Below are 8,879 nucleotides of genomic sequence, written 5' to 3'. Positions count from 1 at the left end.
AAAAGCTCATCGGAGAACTTAAAAAAAAAGAATTTAAAAACCAAAGAAGAGAAAAAGAAAGGTGAAAAAAATGAAAGTCATGCAAGAAAATTGTGAAAGGTTGATCAGAAAATTCAACAACTATAAAAAGGAAACACAAAAGGGAATTGAAGAAAATAAAATCCTAAAAATAAAAATTAAATAGTTAAAAAACCAATTGAATGAAATATTCCCTCTGAAGAGATAATATTCCCAGTGAAGTCCTCTCAGGGTTAAAAATCATTAAAACAAAGACAGACTATTACTCTTAGAGTATTCTTAGAAGAAAGGGGGATAGAGACCTTACATTCCAAGGCAAGCACCCTCCCAATTCTGTTAGGGGGGAAATAGTGGACTATTTCCAAAGAGATCTTGCATTTTTATTTAGTCACTATTTGATAATAAAACTATCTTGGTTCCGCCACGTCCCAGGGCCACGTCGCTCCCTCTTCTTGCCATTTTCGCCGCTTTCTTTAAGGGCTTCAGCTGAGCCGCAGCCGCATCCCATGCCGACGCCCCAGTTGCAGCTGCGCTCACTCGAAGCCCACCCCCGCTGTGCCCACTCCCGCCGCCGCCGCCGCCGCCGCCACCGCCATGAACATCTTCCGGCTGACTGGGGACCTGTCCCACCTGGCAGCCACCATCATCCTCCTGCTGAAGATCTGGAAGACCCGCTGCTGCGCAGGTATTACTGGGAAGAGCCAGCTTCTATTTATACTGGTCTTTACTACACGTTACCTGGATCTCTTCACTGCATTTATTTCACTGTATAATACATCTATGAAGCTTATCTAAATTGCTTGTGCGTATGCCACTGTGTACTTAATCTATATGAAGTTTAAGACGTATGATGTAAACCATGACACATTCCGAGTGGAGTTTCTGGTAGTCCCTGTTAGAGGGCTATCATTTCTACTCAATCACGATTTCTCTCCACTTGAGATCTTGTGGACCTTCTCAATCTACCTTGAATCAGTTGCCATCCTCCCACAACTTTTTATGATCAGCAAAACTGGGGAAGCCGAGATCATCACCACTCATTATCTTTTCTTCCTTGCCTTATACCTTGCCTTGTATCTAATTAATTGGATTTGGCGTTACTATTTTGAGGGTTTCTTCGATCTCATAACAGTTGTTGCTCGCGTGGTTCAAACTATTCACTACTGTGATTTCTATTTGTATGTTACAAAAGTACTCAAGGGAAAGAAGCACGGTTTGCCAGCATCTGTCCTTCAGGATGCTTGGACAGAATTCTTATCACAAAAAAAGGCATAAGATGCTTGAGACAGAAAATCAGAAACTCAACTTTTTTATTGCAGATAGTCATCAGCAGCTCTGTAAGAATATAGAGGAAAGTAAACCAGCAGATTTCTGTTTTATGCACCTTGCCTTATCTTTTTTTATTACTATGTACAAAGTTTTTTTTTTGTTTTTTTTTTTACATAAAGTATGTAGTTTCGATTGGAGTAGTTCCAAAAGTGAGGGGTTTTTTTGTGAGGCTGTTAACAACCAGGAATAAATGCAAACATTTTATTTTCAAGAATTCTTTGAAATTACTAACTTACAATGAAATTGTGCTACCTGGCAGTTGGTAGATCATATATTTTCCTTCAATTCCATTTGCATTCCACTATATTTATTTTTTGCCAAAAGATGAATTATATTTGTTAATTGAAGTCTGAGACACCACATGGGAAGTGGGAAGTGTTATATTCATTATCCATTACCATACAATACGGAAATGACCCTTGGAAATCACAACTATACATTTAAAGTTGACAGGAATGCTTTATCTTTTAGATCTATATTTTTCATTACCAAAAAAAAAAGATTTTTATGTTGTGATTAGAGAGAGCAATCTAGTATTAAGACAATCAAAGGCACCTGCCTTCTATCCTTATTTGAATTTCATTTAGAAGGCTGTTTTGATGAGAAAAGAATATTCAGTCCCTATATTTAAATGGGCTGTGGTTCTTAATTATGTGATTTGTAATACTTATTTCTGTTCTTCACTTAGTGGGTTGGAATAGGAGTCATATTAATTATATTGAATATAGAATCCTCCTAAACTTTCTTATTGCACCTCTATATAATGGGCTATAAGTTGTTGATTGCAATAATCCACAGGCAGCCCATTTTAAATGCTCTCCATGTTTATAAAAAAGCAAAAATCAAAAAGTATTCAAAAATGAATACTTTCACAAATAATGTCCATACTCAGATTTATTTGATGTCACTTTTGGGGGATTAGTTACGATTTACAGTTGTGTTTTTAATTCGATAGCATCAATTATCATTCTTTATATTCTTTAATGACTTTATTTTACTGAGCTGTTGCATGATTTATCCTGTGTTACCATCCAAAATAAGCATTTTATGAAACGTAAAAAAGCTATCTTAACTGGGAGAACAATAGACTCTTCCCATGAGAAAAAACTTGCATTCCAATGAAGCTCATAAGACTCCTCTTCTTTGATCATGTTCCTCATGTTCCTAGATCTTGTGTTACTTCAATAAGATAGCTATAATGCTGAAGGTTATTCCCACCATCTGGATAGTGAGATAATATTTTTAATTAATTTTTATTAAAGATATTATTTGAGTTTTACAATTTTCCCCCCAATCTTACTCCCCCCCCCCACAGAAAGCACTCTGTCAGTCTTACTTTGTTTCCATGTTGTAGCTTGATCCAAATTGGGTATGATGAGAGAGAAATCATATCCTTAGAGAAGAGACAAGAATTCTAAGAGGTAACAAGATCAGACAATAAGATATCTGTATTTTTCTAAATTAAAGGGAATAGTCCTTGAACTTTGGTAAAACTCCACAGCTCCTTACCTGTATACAGATATCATTCTCCTTTGCAGACAGCCCCAAATTGCTCCCGATTGTTGCACTGATGGAATGAGTGAGTCCTTCAAGGTTGATCATCATTCCCATGTTGCTGTTAGGGTATAGTGTTTTTCTGGTTCTGCTCATCTCAATCAGCATCAGTTCCTGCAAATCCCTCCAGGCATCCCTGAAATCCTGTCCCTCCTGGTTTCTAATAGAACAATAGTGTTCCATGAAATACATATACCACAGTTTCCTAAGCCATTGCCCAATTGAAGGACATGTATTTGATTTCCAAATCTTTGCCACCACAAACAGGGCGGCTATAAATATTTTTGTGCAAGTAATGTTTCTACCCTTTTTCATCATCTCTTCAGGATATAGACCCAGCAGTGGTATTGCTAGGTCAAAGGGTATGCACATTTTTGTTGTCCTTTGGGAATAGTTCCAAATAGCTCTCCAGAAGGGTTGGATGAGTTCACAGCTCCACCAACAGTATAATAGTGTCCCAGATTTCCCACAACCCTTCCAACAATTATCATTATAATTTCTGGCCATATTGGCCAATCTGATTGGTGTGAGGTGGTACCTCAGAGAAGCTTTAATTTCCATTTCTCTAATAATTAATGATTTAGAGCATTTTTTTAGTATGGCTTTGAATTGCTTTGATCTCCTCACCTGTAAATTGCCTTTGCATATCCTTTGACCATTTGACAATTGGGGAATGGCTTTTTTGTTTTAAAAATATAAGTTGTTTCTCTGTGTATTTTAGAAATGAGTCCTTTGTCAGAATCATTAGTTGTAAAGATTGTTTCCCAATTTAATACATTTCTTTTGATCTTGGTTACAGTGGTTTTATCTGTGCAAAAGCTTTTTAATTTAATGTAATTGAAATCATCTAATTGGTTTTTAGTGATGTTCTCCAACTCTTCCTTAGTCATAAACTGCTCCCCTTTACATAGATCTGACAGGTAAACTAATGCTTGATATTCTAATTTACTTATAGTATTTTTTTTTTTATGACTAAGTCCTGTAACAATTTGGATCTTATCTTGGTAAATGGTGTTAGGTGTTGGTCTAATCTAAGTTTCTTCTATACTAAGTTCCAATTATCCCAGCAGTTTTTATTAAAGAGGGAGTTTTTATCCCAATGGCTGGACTATTTGGGTTTATCAAACAGCAGTTTACTATAATGATCTCCTGTTTTTAAACCTAGTCCATTCCGCTGGTCCACTACTCTGTTTCTTAGCCAATACCAAACAGTTTTGATGACTGATGCTTTATAATATAATATCAGATCAGGTAGGGCTAAGCCAACTTCTTTTGTACTTTTTTTTTTCATTAAGCTCCTGGAAATTCTTGACTTCTCATTTCTCCATATGAATTTACTTACAATCTTTTCTAACTCATTAAAGTAAGTTTTTGGAATTTTGATTGGTAGGGCACTAAACAGATAGTTTAGTTTTGGTAAAATTGTCATTTTTATTATATTAGCTCTACATATCCATGAGCAGTTGTTATTTGCCCAGTTATTTAAATCTGATTTAATTTGTGTGAGAAGTGCTTTATAATTGTTTTCAAAAAGATTCTGAGTCTGTCTTGGAAATAGATTCCCAAGTATTTTATATTGTCTGAGGTTACTTTGAATGGGATTTCACTTTCTAGCTCTTCCTGCTGTATCTTGCTAGACATATATAGGAAAGTTGAAGATTTATGAGGGTTTATTTTATAACCTGCAACTTTGCTAAAATTGCTGAATGTTTCCAGGAGTTGTTTGGAGGATTTCTTGGGATTCTCTAGGTAGACCATCATATCATCTGCAAAGAGTGAGAGTTTTGTCTCCTCCTTCCCAATTCTATTTCCTTCAATTTCTTTTTATTCTCTAATTGCTGATGCTAACATTTCTAATACAATTTTGAATAGTAGTGGTGACAATGGGCACCCTTGTTTCACCCCTGATCTTATTGTGAATGCCTCTAGCCTCTCCCCATTGAATATAATGCTTGTTGTTGGCTTCAGATAGATACTTCTTATTATTTTAAGGAACAGTCCATTTATTCCTACACTCTTTAGTGTTTTTAATAGGAATAGATGCTGTATTTTTTCAAAAGGTTTTCAGCATCTATTGATATAATCATATGATTTCTGATAGGTTTGTTGTTGATATAATTGAGTATACTAACAGTGTTCAGAATAATGAACCAACCCTGCATTCCTGGAATAAATCCTACTTGATCATAAAGTATTATCCTGGTGATAACTTATTGTAATCGTTTTACTAAGATTTTATTTTTTTTTGCATCTATATTCATCAGGGAAATAGGTCTATAATTTCTTTCTCTGTTTTAACTCTTCCTGGTTTAGGTAACAGCACCATATTGGTGTCATAGAAGGAGTTAGGCAGAGTTTCATCTTTCCCTATTTTTTCAAAGAGTTTATATAGAATTGGAACCAATTGTTCCTTAGATGTTTGGTAGAATTCACTTGTGAATCCATCAGGCCCTGGAAATTTTTTTTAGAGAGTTCAATGATGGCTTGTTGAATGTCTTTTTCTGATATAGGTTTGTTTAGGTATTTAATCTCTTCTTCATTTAACCTGAGCAACTTATATTTTTGTAAATATTCTTCCATTTCACTTAGATTATCAAATTTATTGGCACAAAATTGGGCAAAATAATTTCAAATTATTACTTTAATTTCCTCCTCATTGGTGGTGAGTTTACCTTTTTCATTTATGATACCAGCCATTTGGTTTTCTTCTTTTTTTTTTTAATCAAATTGACCAGAGGTTTATCAATTTTTATTGGTTTTTCATAATATCAACTTTAGGTTTTACTTATTAATTCAATAGTTTTTTTGCTTTAGATTTTATTAATTTCTCCTTTAATTTTTAGAATTTCTAATTTAGTATTTAATCAGGGATTTTTAATTTGTTCTTTCTATAATTTTTTTAGGTGCATGTTTAGTTCATTGATTTCCTCTTTCTCCAATTTATTCATGTAAGCATTTAAAGCTATAATATATCCCCTGAGAGTTGCTTTGAATGAATCCCATAGGTTTTGGTATGTTGTTTCATTATTATCATTATCTAGAATAAAATGGTTAATTATTTGTATAATTTGTTTTTTGGTCCACTCATTTTTTAAAATGAGGTTATTCACTTTCCAATTTATTCTGGGTCTATATCTCCTTGGCAAAATATTGCATATGACTTTTATTGCATTGTGATCTAAGAAAGATGGATTCACTATTTCTGCCTTTCTGCAGTTGATCATTAGGTTTTTATGCCCTAGTACATGGTCAATTTTTGTATAAGTTCCATGTACTGCAGAGAAAATGTTATATTCCTTTCTATACCCATTCAGTGTCCTCCATTATTCTACCATATCTAATTTTTGTAACAATCTATTTACCTCCTTAACCTCTTTCTTGTTTATTTTATGATTCGATTTATCTAGATCTGATAGTGGGAGATTGAGGTCTCCCATTAGTGGAGTTTTGCTGTCTATGTCTTCTTGTAGTTCTTTCAGCTTCTCCCCTAAGAATTTGGGTGCTATGGTATGTTTTAGGAGGATAAAGTTTCCTTCCTTATCTCTTTTAACGCTATCTATTTTTGCTTCTGCATTGTCTGAGATAAGGATTGCTACCCCTGTTTTTTTTTTACTTCAGCTGAAGCAAAATATGTTTTGCTCCAACCTTTTACCTTTACTCTATATGTATCTCTCTGCTTCAAATGAGTTTCTTGTAAGCAGCATATTGTAGGATTCTGGTTTTTAATCCACTCTGCTATTTGCTTACATTTTAAGGGAGAGTTCATCCCATTCACATTCAAAGTTATGATTACTAATTCTTTATTGCCCTCCATGCTATCTTCTCCTTTTTGTATTTTCTCCTTTCTCCCTCTTTATCCATATTCCCCAGTATTTTTTTCTGAATACCACTCCTTCAGTGTGTTTGACCTCCTATATCACCCCCTCCCCTTTCCTTCCCCTTTCCCATTTTCCCTTTTCCCTTTCCTCCCTTTTGTTATTTTCCCCTTTTCCCCTACTCCCCTTCCTTTTCTCCACCCCCCTCCCCTCTTCCCCTTTTAATACTTGAAATGTTAGATGTTTTATAAATTAACTGAGTATGTGTAAGTTGACTTTAAGCCAAGTCTGATGAGAAGAAGATTCAGGTGTTTCTCATCTGCTCCCTTCTTCCACTCTATTACCATAGGTTTTTTGTACATCTTAGTGTAATGAGATTTACCCCATTCAATCCCCTCACTCCTCCCATCTCTTTCCTGTCCACCTTTTTAAGGAGGTAGTGTTTTTTTAGATGATTCTATCTAAGTCATAGAAAATTCTGAGTGTCCCTTCTAGTTCTGTATATTCTATCGAATACAGTCAAAATTCCTGAGAGTTATTAGAGTCTTTCTCCCAAGTGGGGTTAAAGTCAGTTATATCTCTTTAGATAGTAGTCTCATGGATAGGTCATGAATGTCATCATTTCTGGCTATGTATATTCTCTCTGTTAGAGTTACAATTCTCAAGATGTATGAGAATCTTTTACCCCATGCTGGGATATAGCCAGTTTCAACTTACTGGAAAGCATTTTTTTCCCTTTTTCAGCCCCCCTTTTTTTACCTTTTCATTTGTCTCTTGAACCTCCTATTTGATGTCTAAATTTTCTGTTTCGCTCTGGTCTTTTCATCAGGAATTTTTGGAATTCCTCCATTTCATTAAATGTCCATATTTTTCCCTGGAAGAGAAGGCTCAGCTTTGGGGGGAAGTAGATTCTTGGCTGCATTCCAAGCTCCCTTGCTCTTCGAAATATCTCCTTCCAGGCCCTTTGTTCCCTTAATGTTGATGCAGCTATATCCTGCATAATCCTTACTGTGGCCCCTTGATATTGAAGTTGTTTCTTTCTGGCTGCTTGAAGGATTTTCTCTTTTATCAGATAGTTCTAGAATTTGGCCACACCATTCCTTGGTGTTTTCATTTTAGGATATTTTTTGTTGGGGATCGATGTACTCTTTCAATAACTACTTTGCCCTCCAATTCCATGATATCAGGGCAGTTTTCCATCACTAGATCACGTAATATTAAGTTCAGGCTTTTTTTCTCTTCAATTTTTTCAGGAAGTCCTATAATTTTCAGGTTGCCCCTCCTTGATCTATTCTCAAGGTCAGTGGTTTTGTTGATGAGGTATTTTACATTTTCTTCTATTTTTTCCATTTTTTGATTTTGTTTAACTGACTCTTGCTGTCTCATGGAGTCATTAGTTTCTGTAGACTCCATTTTTTTGAGGAGGGGGAAGAGTTTTCTTCATTAACCTTTTGCAACTCCTTTTCCAATTGGTCGATTCTACTTTTGAAAGAGCTTTCCATTTGACCAATTGAGGTTTTGAGAGAATTATTTTCTTTTTGAATTTGCCCAATTTGGGATCTGAGAGAATTATTCTCATTTTGTATTTGTCCAACTGAGGATCTGAGAGATTTATTGTCCTTTTGTATTTGTCCAATTGTACTTTCTAAGGTTTTGTTTTCTTTTTACAATGTATTAATTGTCTCTCCCAAATTTTTAAGCACCTTCCTTATTTCTTCAAGGAGGTCTTTCTGTGCTGAAGACCAGATTGTAGTCTCTTCAGAGGTTGTAGGTCTTTCTGCATTAGGGTCTTTCCCTTCGAAGAATTTTTCTATGAATCCTCTTTTCTGCTGACCCTTCTTCATTTTGCTAAGACCTTGAGTTGGGGAGGGGCTGGTTCACAGGGGCATGGGTTCACTAAAGGCTTTACTCACTGAGTGTAATTTCTCTGGCTAGCCAGTAGGAGGTGCTGGTTGATTTCTCTGGAGTGTCTGTGACCTTGATTGAGGCCCACTCCCTTTGCTTCAAGGGAGGAGTTGGAGCTATTGAATTCTTTTGCCTTCAATCAGTAGTGCTCTTACTCTAGCCTGAGGTCGTTCCTCAGTTGGGCTGGTTCTTCTGCTCACACACCTGGGCCTGAGGCAGAAGTAATCTGCATTTATTCCAGGAAGAGGTCTGAGCTGT

At 35.6% G+C, this 8,879-nt stretch overlaps 1 pseudogene; it reads left to right on the top strand.

The window, feature by feature from the left end:
• The first annotated feature begins 612 nt into the window (after nt 1–612).
• On the top strand, nt 613–1,293 carry LOC141492337 (ER lumen protein-retaining receptor 2 pseudogene; annotated as a pseudogene).
• Nucleotides 1,294–8,879: the final 7,586 nt, after the last annotated feature.

This window comes from Macrotis lagotis, chromosome 6 (assembly GCF_037893015.1).
Source record: "Macrotis lagotis isolate mMagLag1 chromosome 6, bilby.v1.9.chrom.fasta, whole genome shotgun sequence".
In the NCBI taxonomy this organism is placed as follows: Eukaryota; Metazoa; Chordata; class Mammalia; order Peramelemorphia; family Peramelidae; genus Macrotis; species Macrotis lagotis.
This window is presented reverse-complemented; position numbering and strand designations above follow the sequence as displayed.